This window comes from Stegostoma tigrinum, unplaced genomic scaffold (genome assembly GCF_030684315.1).
Source record: "Stegostoma tigrinum isolate sSteTig4 unplaced genomic scaffold, sSteTig4.hap1 scaffold_118, whole genome shotgun sequence".
Classification (NCBI taxonomy): domain Eukaryota; kingdom Metazoa; phylum Chordata; class Chondrichthyes; order Orectolobiformes; family Stegostomatidae; genus Stegostoma; species Stegostoma tigrinum.
The window spans coordinates 117,520-130,805 of record NW_026728068.1 but is presented as its reverse complement, the minus strand read 5'-3'; the positions used below and the strand labels follow the sequence as shown (position 1 = coordinate 130,805).

Below are 13,286 nucleotides of genomic sequence, written 5' to 3'. Positions count from 1 at the left end.
TCGTGATAGTACCATACAGCATGATAAGTTTTTCTCAAAGTGAGAATGGGACCTACTTTCCACAGGACTGTACAGTAGTTACTCTCACCGAATGCTGTTCTGGATAAACGCTGAGGATGAGCTAACATAGGTTTTCCCCTCCCTCTCTCGCACTGTTCTTCCTCATCCCTGTTGTACCATTTTGTTTCTATGTCTCCTGTACACTCAAACATGTCTGTGTAGCTCCTTGAAAAGATAACTTTAATAAAACTTCAAGTATATTCTTTTTTGCTTCATGCAGCAAGTCATATGTGTATTGTCTCCTCTTTTCTTACACTCGCAAAATCCTGCTGAGAAGAAAATGCCAGTTGCTGAAGGAACATTCGCAACAGTGGGATTCAAACCCACATCAATGAAAAGACTGGAGTCTTAATTCAGCTCCTTAAGACTGTTCAGCCACAGTAACTGACAAGTCGTGGTCATCCTTATTGTCTTCAATGATGATGTCGCTGCACCAAATTTTAGTCATGGAGCAGGAGAGGCCTCGAGACTGCATTACCATTTCTTAAATCTCTAACAACCTCAACCTCAACACCATTTTTGCCTCAAATCCCTGCAGAGTCTCCAATTTCTCTCAGGTTACCTCTCATGCTTTTCTCTTCTCAAGAAAAGAACTTCTTGCTGTTTAACAGAAAGTGTGAAAGAAACATAGGAGGTCTGGCAATGAGACAAGTGAAATCATGTTAGTTTCAAGATATTTGCACTATTTCTTTCTCTCCGCAGGAATGGCTTCACTAACATCCTACATAATTGTTAAAAATTGTAACAACTATGTAGCAATTAAAGCTAAAATTCGATCTTCTCTCTTAATCATTTGCAGCACCCGCAGAAGACTTTAGACCCATTTCTGTCCTTTTCCATACCCATCCTGAATCGAAAAGAGCGAAAATAACAGACCTGCTGAATTTATCCAGCACATTTTCTGGACATTTTGGGTTTCTAAATTAATTCCCTCAATGTGTCAAATGTCTTAAATGCTTGCTCACAAGGTCTTCGTATCTGCTATTTAAATAGTGCACTGTGAACACTTCAATCATCCATTTTATATGAAACAAGCACACAGTAACTGAACCGTCTTCACGCAAAAATACAAAAATGTATTTCCTTTCTCATCTTTTAAGCCCGTTTGGTTTTTTGTACCATTTAATATGAAGTCTTACAACTGCACCAGAAACCTCTGGTTAAAAAGATTCTGAAAATGTAGTCCGTAACATGAGAATTGGCAAAAGTTGTTGACACACAGAAGAAAGAAAATGTTGTGTGAGATTCAGCAAATAAAGGAACATTTCTTAGACTGTAGCTGAAAAAAATTGGTTTATTGAAACAGACTTTTTCACCATTCGACCGAGTGACTGGAGTTATACAGGGCACTTAAAGATGAGGGCAACAACATCACGAAATTAATTTTGAATGTTAAATCCTGGAGCAAGTACTGAAAATGGATTGCAATGTGAATGAGAAGAATACATTGGAACCTTGGGATTTTCTAAAGCAGTTACCTTTTACTTCCTTGGACTGCAGCGGCGTCCGTGAAAAACCCATTTGTCACCTTATAAAGCAGGATTTGAACATTGACTGTGGAAGGCCAAGTTAACTCAGTTGTTGGAACATACGCTGTTTAAGTGCAGAGTTGTGAGTATGAGCCCAACACTGGGCACCACCTGTTTATTTAGTATTTTCCCTTTGCAAATTCCCTTCCTCCAGCTATTCTTGATGACCCTTACATCCCATGAATCAGCTTAGCGAATCTCTTTTGCACCGCATTCAACGCCAGCATATCCTTTCTTAAATACGAGTAGCTAAACCAATATGGCTTCACCAACATCCAATACAGTTGTTACAAGATGTCCCGATCCTCAAAACACCAACACCTCGCAGTTAAGGCCAAAATTCCATTTACTTTCTTCATAACTTCAGCATCAGTTTAGGACTTTAGACCCATTCTTGTCCTTTTCCATACAAATCCTGAATCGAATAGTTATAATAACTGCCTGCAAAATGCTATCCCACTGAAACTTCAACCACTTGCTCAACTTTGTAACCTAAAGTCAAGTCCAGGACCTTCCCCTTCCTTGTTGGGACTTCTACTTAGTGGCTGAAAAAATGCTCTCCTGGATGTATTTTAAAAATTCTGATAAATCCTTCACATTATGACGACTCCATTAATGTTGAGGAAGTTGAAAGTCTCTGCTACCATAATCCTGCTACTTCTACACTTTCTCAAAATCTGTCTCCTTATTTATTTAAAGGGGTTTTCAAAAATGTCACCTGTCCTTATTGCTCTATAGATTCCTGAAGCAAAATAACAATATTTCCTCCTCCTTTACCACCTCCACTGCCTTGCATGAAGGCCCTGTATCCTGGAATACTGAGCTGCTAACCATGTCCAAGTGACAGCAATGGCTTTCTGACCCCACTAATTTGTATCCTCAAATCATCTGCCTTATTCATCTGACTCCAAGCATTAAATACCATTCACCCGTGGCAAACTCGCTTATATCTTAATTGCCCAATGACAATGCCTTCCAGACTCTCTTGTTTCTTCTCTTTTTGGCCATTATTATTTTTGAACATTGTCTGGATTTCAGCCCACTGCTAAACTTTTTACATGACCCCCAACAGTACTGGAAACCCATCCCCAGCTCCCACAAGGATGCAGTTCCCATTCCAGTTTAGGTGTAACCGCTGTGTGTAATTCTACTCTTCCTGCTGAAGGACGGATGTTGTAAAACTTCAAAAGGTTCAGAAAAGAATTGTAATGGTTATTATTGTAATAGTGTACCATTAGTACACTAAGTTTCAAGCATTTTGGGATGACTCGGTTCCCAGTTGCTCATATGAAATGTACTGACTGTCATTGAGTGAAAAATAAAAACCACAGGTTCCTCGCACTTGTTGGAGGTGAGGATAGAGGAGATAGGCTCTCCATCTCCCCTTTCAAAATAAATTAGTCTGCTTTTGAGATAAAGATCCAATGCACAGTAGTTTTAATAAAATTTATATCATTTTTTCTCCCAACAAGGTAACCAGACATGTGGTGTTTTCAAACATCATGAGAAACAAGCCCAGATAACATGACTTGAATACAGATAATACGAGCAACAAAAATTCCTACAGATTCTTGGGAACTCATTGGTGTTTAACCACAGTGGCTCAGCGGTTAGCACTGCTGCCTCACAGTGCCAGGGACCTGGATTTGATTCCACCCTTGGGCAACCGAGTGTGTGGTTGTTGGCATATTCTCCCTGTGGCTGCGTGGGTTTCCTCTAGGTGCTCTGGTTTCCTCCCACGTGCTGGTTAGTGGATTCGCCAAGCTAAATTGCCCAGAGTGTTCAGTGATGCGTACATTAGGTGGGCTACGGGGAGATGTGTCTGGGTGGGATGCTCTGAGGTTTTGTGTGGAATTCTTGGGCCGAAGGGCCTGTTTCCATACTGTAGGAATACTCCGAATTCTATGAAAACCCGTCCTAATGAACTAGGGAATCCCTTTTCACACACTGCGGGTGGATTGTCTTTACCCAGTGTGAATGTGTTGATCTACAGCAATAAAACGTTATCATTTTCAAAACCTACTCTACAGTTACGTATTTGTTATTGAGATTAATGCGAAAGGACTAATAAATTAAACGCCATTTATTTCAATGCCAGAGGCCTAACAGCTAAGGCAGAGGAACTCAGGGCAAGATTGGAAACATGAAACTGGGTTATCATTGCAATTACAGAGGCAAGGCTCAGAGGTGGACAGGGCTGCCAGCTTAATGTTCTAAGATATAGTTCCTATAGAAAGGATAGAAAGTCGAAGGGGGAGGGGGAAGCAAAGCAAGAGAGGAGGGAAAAGTGGCATTTTTGAGCAAGGATAACATTACGGCATTACTTAGGCAGGATATATCTGAGAATACATCCAGGGAAGTTATTTGGGTGGAACTGAGAAATAAGAAAGGGATGATCACCTTATTGGGATTATACTATAGCCACCCCCATTAGTCAGCAGGAATCTGACAAATAATTTTGAAAGAAGTTATCTGGAAGAATAACAGGGTGGTGATGGAAGGGATTTTAACTTTCCAAACAGACTGGGAATTCCATGGTCTAAAAGGCTTGGATGGAGCGGAGTTTGCTGAGAGTGTAGAGGAAAATGTTTTGATTCAGTATGTGATGTACCGACTACAGAAGGTGCAAAACTTGACCTGCTGTTGGCAAATAAAGCAGGACAGGTGACTAGGGTATCAGCAGGGGAGGACTTTGGGGCCAGTGACCATAATTCTATTAGTTTTAAAATAGTGATGGAAAAGAGTAGACCGGATCTGAAAGTTAAAGCTCTATATTGGAGGAAGGCCAATTTTAATGGTATTACACAAGAGCTTTCAAAAGTTGATTGGGGCAGATGTTCGCAGGTAAAACAGAAAGTTAGAAAGTGGGAAGCCTTCAAAAAAAAAAGAGATAACGAGAGTTCAGGGACAGTATACTCCTGTTCGGGTGAAGGACAATGCTGGTAGGTATAGGGAATTCTGGATGACTAGAGAAATCAAGGTTTTGGTCAAGAAAAACGAGGAAGGACATGTCAGGTATAGACAGCAGAGATCGAGTGAATGCTTACAAGAGTATAATGACAATAGTATACTTAAGAGGGAAATTAGTAGGGCAAAAAGGGAACATGAGGTAACTTAGGCAAATAGTATTAAGGAAAATCCAGTGGGATTCTACAAATAGATTAAGAACAAAAAGGATAACGATGGAGAGATAGGGCCCCTTAAAAAGCAGCAATGCCTCCTATGTGTGGAATTGCAAGAAATGGGGAATATAATAAAACAAGTATTATGCATCAGTATTTACTACAGAAAAGGATATGGAAGATATGGACTGTGGGGAAATAAATAGCAACATCTTGAAAATTATCCATATTACAGAGGTAGTGATGCTTAAAACGTATAAAAGTGGATAAATTCCTGGGACCTGATCAGGTGTATCCGAGAACTCGGAGGGAAGCTAGGCAAGTGATTGCTGGGCCCCTTGCTGAGATATTTGTATCATCGATAGTCACATTTGAGGGACCAGAAGTTGGCTAATGTGGTGCCACTATTTAAGAAAGGTGGTAAGGAAAAGCCAGGGAACTATAGGCCAGTGAGCCTGATATTAGTGGTGGGAAAGTCGTTCTAGGAATCCTGAGGGATAGTACTTGAAATATTTGGAAAGGGAAGGACTGATTAGGGATAATCAACATGGCTGTGTGTGTGGGAAATCATGTCTCACTAACTTGATTTTTTTTGATGGAGGAACAAAGAGGATTGAGTAGCGCAAAGAGGTGGATGTGTTCTATATGGATGTCACTAAGGCGTTTGACAAGGTTCCTCATAGTAGACTGATTAGCAAGGTCAGATCAGATGGAATACAGAGAGAACCAGTCATTTGGAAACAGATCTGGCTTGAAGGTAGAAGACGGAGTGCTGGTGGAGGGTTGCTTTGTCGACTGGAGGCCTGTGACCAGTGGTGTGTCATTTATAAAGATGATTTGGATGTGAATGTAGGAGTTATAGTTACTAAGTACCAATCCTTGCAGCATACTGCAGGTCAAAGGCCTTTCCAAATGGCCAGCTCTCCCTGGATTCCATGTGATCTAACCTTGTTAATCAGTCGACCATGAGGAATATCGAAAACATCCACCGCTCTGCCATCAATCTTGTTTCTAACTTCTTCAAAAAAACTCAATCAAGTTAGTAAGGCATAATTTCCTATGGACAAAGCCATGTCAACTATTCCCCATTCAGTCCACGCTTTCCAAATATATGTAAATCCTATCCCTCAGAATTCCCTCCAACAACTTACCCACAACTGACATCAGGCTCACTAAAAGTTTATTGTTCCCTGGTTTTATGTTACCACCTTTCTTAAACAATGGCACCAGATTAGCCAACCTCCAGTGTAACAGCTCACCTATGACTGTCAATGGTGCAAATATCTGAGCAAGGGGCCCAATCGCAAGCCTAGCTTCCCGCAAAGTTCGAGAATACACCTGAAGAGGTCCTGGGGATTTATCCACCTTTATGCTCTGTATGGCATCCAGCACCACCTCCTCTACAACATGGAACTTTTCAAGATACACATTCATTTCTCTAAGTTCTTTAGCTTTTGTATCCTTTATCACAGTAAATACTGATGTAAAATACTTTTTTGTATCTCACCCATCTCGTGCATTCCCACACATAGGCGGTCTTACTGTGCTTTTAAGAAGCATAGTAGTGTCAAAATTGGCCTCATTTAAAACTTTGACTCTTCGACCAAAGTCTATCCTTTTCCATAATTATTTTAAAACTAATAGAGATATAATCATAGGCCCCAAAATATTGTCCCCCCTGCTGACCCCTCAGTCCCCTGCCCTACCTTATTTCCCAAGAGAAGATCAAGTTTTGAGCAGGGACTAATGACACCAGTACAAACAGCCCAAAGATCAAAGTTCATTCCTTGATTTAAGGGCAAAATCCTTCAAATGTGGTTGTGGTGAACTTGCTGGTGTGTTAACAGTTGGGATGATTGAGTGAATCCCTTTCCACACATAGAACAAGTGAATGGTCTGTCCCCAGAGTGAACTCGCTGGTGTCTCAGCAGGTTGGTTGAGTGAGCAAATCCCTTCCCATACTCGGAACATGTGAACAGTCTGTCCCCACTGTGAACTCGTTGGTGTTTCAGCAGGTTGCTTGACTGAGTGAATCCCAGCCCACAATCAGAGCAAATGAACAGTTTCTCCCCAGTGTGACTGCGTTGGTGCATTTCCAGCTGGGATGGGTAAATAAATCCCTTCCCACAATCCCCACATTACCACAGTCTCTCCCCAGTGTGACCGTGCTGGTGTTTGGGCATTTCAGATGAATCTTCACAGAATCTTCGACACACAGACAATACGCATTTCTCCCTGGTGTGAACAGTGCTTCTTCCTTTAATGTTCAAAATCCTGAGATAATTAGGTTACGACAAACAGATTGAGTGTCAGATCTGGATGTGGTTTTGTTTGATTTCTCTGAATGCAATCACAATTTCAAACTGAAGAAAAAAAAAGTAGAGAGAGAGAGAGAAACCAGAAGAACACACACAAAGATTGTCAAACTCAGAAATTAATCTGATCAATTGTGGATGCAACACTGAGGGGCACTGCTGGATTATCAGTAAAACTGAACTGGTTCATTAAATGTCCTTCAGGGAAGGGAAACAGTCAGCGTTTGTCCAAAACTACAAAAAGAGATAGAGTTTGGACAGACATGAAGGGCAGGCATTTTATTCATCTGAAAATGAATCCAATTCCTGTTTTCTCTCCATACCCTCTGATCCTTCTGAAGGACTAAGATGCAGAAAAATACCTGAAATCTAAAATAAAAACAGAAAATGATAGAGATACTCAGCAGATCTGGCAGCATCTGAAATGGTGATAGATGCAGGAACCATTGCAATCTTGAAGAAGTGTTGAGATGATCATCCACTGCACCAAAATACAGGTTACACACCGAGTGCCAGAAAACGGGCCTAGCTTCAATAGGTGCTTGATGGCCAGCACCGATACAATGGGGACATTGTTGAACACAATGTTACCCGAGTGTCTGACCCCATTTAGTTCCGTGTTTCTCTCCTATTCTCTTTTAGGAAACAGGCAGCAGCAAGTAGTGAAGAATGCAAATGATATTTCGGCCTTCATTGTGAGAGGATTCGAGTACAGGAAGAGGGATATCTTTCTATAAGGGCCTTGGTGAGACCACACCTGGAGTCGTGTGCACCTTTGTTCTCCTTTCCAGAGGAAGGATGGCCTGGCTACTGAATGATCGGAAAGAAGGTTCACCAGACCAATTCCTGGGATCACAGGACTGATGTATGAAAAGAGATTTGATCTTGATTAATCCTTCTTTCTTTTAATCTTTCAGCCACCGACAACATCATGAACTAATTTCAAATCCCATTTGCTGATTTGAGTCTTTTACTGCTAAAGCTATACTTTGGTTCCCATTCCCCTGTCATACGAGTTTAAATCCTCACCAGTGGAACTAGCAAAAGCATCAACAAGAATATCTGTCCCAGCTCTGCCCAGGACAATTGTTCAAGCTTGTGCATGTCCCACCTTCCCCAGAAACAAACAAACAGTCTCAATGCCTCAGGAATCCAAACCTTTTAAGTTATAGCTCCAGCCATGCACTCATCTCATCTGTCCTCTTATGCTTTTACTAGCACATGCATTGTAGCAGCTCACACTGTTACGGGATTAGATCACGAAAGGTCCTGTGGGGGGTATAAAAGAGTCCTGTTGAGAAGGAACATTAGGGAATTTACTTGGGTTTCTGTAAACAGACAGTTCAAAACACATAAGCATTTTAACAAGAGGCAGTTTTTAAAGGCCTGGTTCAGCCACAATCACAAGTTTGTTACTTAATAAAAAGTAGAAGCAAAAGTCTGATCCTACAGCATTCTGAACTGTTTAGGTAATTGTAACCAGAAATGCAAACAACCAATTAACATGAAATGGTTAGCTGAATTCCTTGAGCAAATGTTTGTCAGCAATAAAAGCAGCTCACTGTATCATTATGGAAGGAAAAGCAATAAATGGCGTAAACACAACCTCGAAAAGACCAACAACATAGGAAGGGGCAAAGGAAGATTATAAAGAGAGAAGTCAGGGCTGCAGAGAGATAAAACAATTGAAATGTAGATACGGATAATTTGAATAAATTCTTACATCCAAAGATCAAGGGAAGAGTGACAAAGATAGATTACAAAATCCGAAATGAAGATATGGTTAGTGCCTTAGTTATTTGTGAAATCTGAACAAATTTTGTTTCATGGCTTGGTAAAGCTCTAAAGTGACTGAATTTCACACTCAGTGGAACTGGAATAGATGCTTTTTATTAAAACAAGAAAGTAATAATGGAAAGCGCTTAGAGTAGAAAATGAAACTTCAGTTTAAAAATCATTTACAGAATGCAAATCGTTGGGATTGTAAACTGCAGCAGCAAGTCAGAAACACTGTTTGATCTTTTAAGCTGAAGTAAGAGAGGGATTTTTCCACAATTTGTCAACTGTATTACAAAATTGTAGTCACTTTATATCAGAGTTGAGTTTAAAAGACTTAATCACAATTCCTAACAATCCACACTACAGTTAGTAGAGAATTTGGAAAAGTTCTTCGTGATAAGATACCATTTTGGTTTTTGGCAAAAAAATGTGGTGCAGCTGGCAAATGTCTGAGGAGGAATATAACTGTCAAAAGCATTGTAAGGTCCCAAAGACAGACGAAGTAGTTTTCGAGCTAACCTCAGGAGATTATAGAAGGGTTTAGGACTGAACATAGTGTTGTCCACGATTGTTTGAACATAGGACATAGAACATTACAGCACAGTACAGGCCCTTCGGCCCTTGATGTTGTGCCGACCTGTCATACCGATCTCAAGCCCGTCTAACCTACACTATTCCATGTACGTCCATATGCTTATCCAATGACACCCTAAATGTACCTAAAGTTGGCGAATCTACTACCGTTGCAGGCAAAGCGTTCCATTCCCTTACTACTCTCTGAGTAAAGAAACTACCTCTGGCATCTGTCCTATATCTTTCACCCCTCAATTTCAAGCTATGCCCCCTCGTACTCGCCGTCACCATCCTAGGAAAATGGTTTGCTTACTGGATTGGATATATTGATTTGGGGTGTGTGGCTAACAATGACAACAATATTGCATGTAAATAACACCTAGCGAATGGAATAAAAATATCACAATCAGCCAGGGAAAGTTTGAGTGTCACTGTCCACTCTTCCAATCTGAGCTGTATTTAAGAGGGGAATTAGGCCTCATGTGAAAGCCAGGTTTGGAGTGGACTCTGACCTCTCCCACACATGCGGTAACAGAGCTCTGAATAAAGGTCACTTGTACAACTGAACACAACACAAACTTCTCCCGACAACAATGTGGCACTGGGTGTAAGCTTGACAATGCTACATTTGAGATCTCGTATTTTAGTGTATCTCTTAACTTCCTATCTTCAGCTTTCAGGTCCTCCTCCCTTGGTTTTCCTATGTCACTGGTACAATCGGATGTTCACCCTCCCACTCCAGAATGTCCTGAAGCTGCTCCATGTCATCGCTAATCCTGGCACCAGGGAGGCAACATACCATCCTGGATTCATGTCTCTCTCTATTGAATCCCCTGTCTCTACAGTCATATTTATCGTTTCCCTCCCCTTCTATGCAGCGGAGTCACTCCGAGTGCCATGAACCCGACTGATGCTGCTTCCCGAGTGGCCACCCCAACATCCTCCACCTCCCCCGAACAGTACCCAAAACAGTATATCTATTTGAGGGGGATGACTCTAGCACTTCCTTTCTGAGCCTTTTACGTGTCTGATGGTCACCCATTCCCTTGCTGTCTGTGTAATCTTCACCTGCTGCGTGACCAATCTGTTGAGAATGCGACCACAACCTTCTCAGTTACCATGGATGCTCCATACTGACTGCACCCACAGCTCAAGCTCTGAAAAGCAGTTAACTAGTAGCTGCAGATGGACACACTTCCTGCACAAATAGCCAATAGGGACACTGGTAATGTCCCGGAGTTTAATGCGGAAAACCGTGAGGTGATTCACGTTGGAAGGAGTAACAGGAATACAGAGTACTGGGCTAATGGTAAGATTCTTGGTAGTGTGGATGAGCAAAGAGATCTCGGTGTCCATGTACATAGATCCCTGAAAGTTTCCACAAGTTGATAGGGTTGTTAAGAAGGTGTACAATGTGTTCGTTTTTACTGATCGAGGGATTGAGTTTCAGAACCATGAGGTCATATTGCAGCCGTACGAAACTCTGGTGCGGCCGCACTTGGAGTTCTGGTCACCGCATCGCAGGAAGGATGTGCAAGCATTGGAAAGGGTGCACAGGAGATTTACCAGAATGTTGCCTGGTATCGAGGGAAGGTCTTATGAGGAAAGGTTGAGGGACTTTAGGCTGTTTTCGTTAAAGAGAAGGTTCAGAGGTGACCTAATAGAGACATACAAGATGATATGAGGATTAGATAGGGTGGACACTGAGATCCTTTTTCCTCAGATGGAGCTGGCTAGCACGAGGGGATATAGCATTAGATTGACGGGTCATAGATATCGTACAGATGTCAGACATAGGTTCTTTACTCAGAGTAATAAGGGCGTGCAATGCCCTGCCTGCAACAGTAGTAGACTCGCCAAGTTTAAGGGCATTTAAGTGGTCATTGGATAAACATATGGATGATAATGGAATAGTGTAGGTTAAATGGGCTTCAGTGTGGTTTCACAGGTCGACACAACATCAAGAGCCTATGTTCTATTGTGCAAGAGGAGCACACCACAGATGTGATGTCTTCTGTTATGACTTCTCTCCAGATTAAACCAGTTTCTGCCTTAAAAAGAATTTAATTAAGCTAGGTCCTCCCCCTTCATTTCAAACATTACTATTATAAACCTAAAGCCCCTAACTTTATTTAAGCTAATACATACTTTAAAAACTGTAAGAAAGTTCTTTACGGTATCAAATATCAATTTGAGAGACTTTCTGAACTGCCCAAACTGAGACTGAGCATCACACTCAATCTTTCAGTTTCACTTTCTGTTTCACCCAACTCCAAAGCACTCTCACTTAGCCAAGCAGTACTCACAGTGCAGCCTTTTCATTTTCATTGTCTGCTCACACCCACTCTGATCTCAGCCTCCCATACTGTTTCAACGCAGCTCAATGGAAGCTCAGGGAACAGCATCTTCACATTAAATGCAGTAATTTATAACCCTCAGGAATCAACACAGACTTCAGTTTCAGGATCAATGGAGTTGTCAGGAAATGGAAGATTCCACCTGGAGGGGTGCTGGAATTTGTGCACATAAGGAATTTTAAAAGGAAGTTTGCAGGTATTCAAGAATGAAAAATGTATGGATTAAAATCATGAAGTAGGCGATTGGGACTAAATATGGCAGTTCTTTAAAAGAGACGAGGTGTTGTTTGGACAAATCTACCCCTCTCAGGCCAATATCTCCTTTCTCAGCTGCAGGATATAGAACTGAACACTTATCCCAGGGGTGATCAAACCAAAAATTTGAATATCCTGCTTTCAAGTTACAAACTTACCAGGAATATTCTCCCACGCATAGAATGGTTATACCTCTTCCCTTTCCCAGTTAAGTGTCAATGATACTCAGATCCTGATCACTCCGCTTAATGGAGAACATGCTTTGTGATCCTGGTCTGCAAATTATTCTCAATAAATATCCTGTAAAGCAAATCCACAAGAGATAAATAACGGTCAGCCCTGGACAGAAATCCAGAAAACACAACAAGATTGTCTGGAAAAGGCAAACATTTCTCTTGGTTTCTGTTAGTTATGTATAAATCCTCCTCTTCAAAGCACCCTGCTCCCCCACACAGAAAAATGCAGAGGTAAAATACACCCATTATTAGAGACTGAGGAAGTCAGACATTAATAAATTTGACCAGGGAGCACAAGGGGACTCAGAGCACTTTCAGTGATTTGATCCCAATCATATGAATACTGGGCAAACGGATATGCTTTAATAGATCATAATATTTAAAGCAGGACTTCCTACAGTGAGAGTGCAACAGGTAACATGAAGTTCTAAGCAAGGGTTAGCGGATCCGAAACGTTATTTTTTTTTCTTTCACAGATGCTACCAAACCTACTGAGCTTTTCCAGCAACTTTGTTTTTGAACATGCAGTTCTGAACGCGTTTTCGGCATTTCTCCTCCATTAAATATCTAACGTATAACTTGCAGCAATTTATACTGCCTGAAGCCAGTACTCCGCCAGTGTCAAAAGTCCTTCCCAGGAAATACACGCCATGTCTCACAGTCTGGGAAAGAAGTCCAGAAAAACAAAAACAAACATTTCTCTTGTCTTAATCTCCTCTCCCAAACAAGAAAGGCTGCGCTTGCGTTCCACTGCAGATTGCCACCTATAAATATGGCGATCCCGCATGAGTCCCGAAGATCATTGCCCCTAATAAAGATGGTGGCAATTACCTCTGCCTATCGCAGCCTCAGGTCCGCAGCAGTTTTTTCGTTTGCTGCAAAACACGGGGCCGGCATGTTAAAATTTGTTTTCTGACATGCATCAACGGCTATTAAAGCCTCTCAGTCAATACCGAAAGTATTTCCCTCCCGTTTTTTTGCAGCTTTCCTTTTTGTCCCGTGTACTGTACTTTCGGCAAGCAGCTAACCTTCAGTCGCAGAGATATTGCGTCTCCGGACA

General features: G+C 41.5%; 1 long non-coding RNA gene across 3 annotated transcripts; it reads right to left on the bottom strand.

Annotated features, from left to right (window-relative positions):
• Positions 1–1,338: 1,338 nt before the first annotated feature.
• LOC132207649 (uncharacterized) lies at positions 1,339–13,286 on the bottom strand. 3 transcript variants are annotated; one of them, XR_009443660.1, is made up of 3 exons: positions 12,719–13,286; positions 12,149–12,290; positions 1,339–8,317 (listed from the first exon to the last, which is right to left on the bottom strand). It is a non-coding gene; the product is annotated as an uncharacterized LOC132207649 (long non-coding RNA). The 3 variants fall into 3 exon arrangements; XR_009443661.1 differs by having other exon boundaries at positions 1,339–8,295; XR_009443662.1 differs by having other exon boundaries at positions 13,058–13,286.